Source organism: Myotis davidii, unplaced genomic scaffold (assembly GCF_000327345.1).
Source record: "Myotis davidii unplaced genomic scaffold, ASM32734v1 scaffold189, whole genome shotgun sequence".
In the NCBI taxonomy this organism is placed as follows: Eukaryota; Metazoa; Chordata; class Mammalia; order Chiroptera; family Vespertilionidae; genus Myotis; species Myotis davidii.
Window position 1 is genome coordinate 6,558,162 of NW_006383017.1, and position 1,902 is coordinate 6,560,063.

Here is a 1,902-nt window from a genome sequence, read left to right on the forward strand (position 1 = left end):
AACAATGTAATATTATATATGCATAGTGTTTTATAAAAAGATTGGCCCACACACTGCTTTTCATCAGTACAGAAACAGCATTAAGTCCATAGCACACTGCAAGAAATGAGTGAAGAACAGAATGCAAACAAGTGCCTAATAGTTCACAAGCAGGCTCACCATGGAGGAAATTATGATACTCAAACCAAGTAAAGCTTTAAAGAATTACTTATATAGTCTCCCATTTTAAAACAGCTTTACATACCTGATTTAGTTTACATTAAAATATATCCCAATGAATCAATTTGTTCCATATTCAGAAATATAAACACATATCACATTCCTCACTGCTAAAGTTTTTGTCATAAATTCTCTTTTATACAAGAAAAAAGGCAACAGTTGTTTTTAAACAGGCTCTATTAATTACAATTTTTACTCTGTACACACAATGATTGGCTGGTTTTCTTTTCTTTTTTTTTTTTTAACAGTACCATGAGAACAACAGTGATTGACTTGCAAAGTTTGTGTCTGTATGGAAAATGCAAAACAGTACTACGGAAATATACAATGTATTGTAAGCAGCAGTTTGCTATAGTGGTCCAACAGGTACAAGCAAACATTTGGCTCAGCTAGGCAGTAATCCATTTCCCATTTCAACCACTTCCCTGGGCTATAGCAAACCCAATTACACCTTATGTGGGAGTGGATTGCAAAAGAATGTGTTGTTGTTTAAAGAAAAATCATGATGTTTTGCTTTGCTGTCCCAAAATTCAAAGGACAGGGTCATGAGGGCAGAACTTTGCCAATGAGCTCTAGAGCCATTGGGATCATGTCCTTTCCCCTTCAATTACCCTGGAGACTGTTGTTAATAGTTTCAAAAGGGAACCTGGCATTTCTTATGAGCACCTCTAAACCCTACATATCAACAGAGAGCTAACTCCACCAAGACTCATTCCCTCCTCCCCCATTTGCTAAGGAGCAACCTGGAATTATGCTAAAGGGGGGACCACACCTTCTCTATTGGGGATTTTTGATTCCTTCACACTGGGCACATTGTCCCCCACTCCATCTACTCTGCAGCCTCAACCAGACAATACAGAAGGTGTTTTTTTGTCCATTCCTTCCAGTAGTTGAGTGAGGCCATGATGGCACTGCCTTCATGAGATCTGACTTAGGAGGTGTTGGTAATGCTAATGAACCTGACCATCTGCACCTGGGCTGCATTTGGGTCATGGCGGCCTACCTTTATGGCCAGGGAGAGTTTCAACTGTTTTCTGAACCAACTGTGACGCAAGAACATAACATTTCTGTGTGCTGTGTAGATTTGCTATAAATATCCTTCATTTGCAATAGTAGTCTCTTCATATAGTTTGCTTGATTTTAGGATCACCGGCAATCCCAGAGTCCTCAGCATTTACAAATATAATTTTTGCCTCTTGGCTTTTTTTTTTAAAGAAAAGCTAACTACAGTATAGCACTACATCATTACATAAGTCTATATCAAATTAATCAATAACTTCCCTTAGAGAAAATGATCAAAAGCCCTATTTAACCAGGAGAGAGAAAAAGATTGCCCAAAGATGGGAACAATTCTACAGTGTATGTAGAAACAAAATTTATCCCCCTTTGGGGCAACATTTGGCAAATAATTTCCAGAAAAGTATGCATTTAAAAATACTTTCTTTAATATTATACATCAGGCACAACACTGTTCACATATATATTTTTTCCTTATAAATTCAAATGCATAACATGTGTGTTGCTATTCACAGGGTGTTCAGGTGCCAGGTGCTTCCTAAGGTGAGGACATGGTTTCAGGGGTGAGCCTCCTCTTGCACCTCGGCCCCGGGATCGCCCCCGGCCGGGCTCAGATGCTGAGGTCGGTGCTGCACTCCTTGTAAGGCCGCCGTCTCTGCTCCGGGG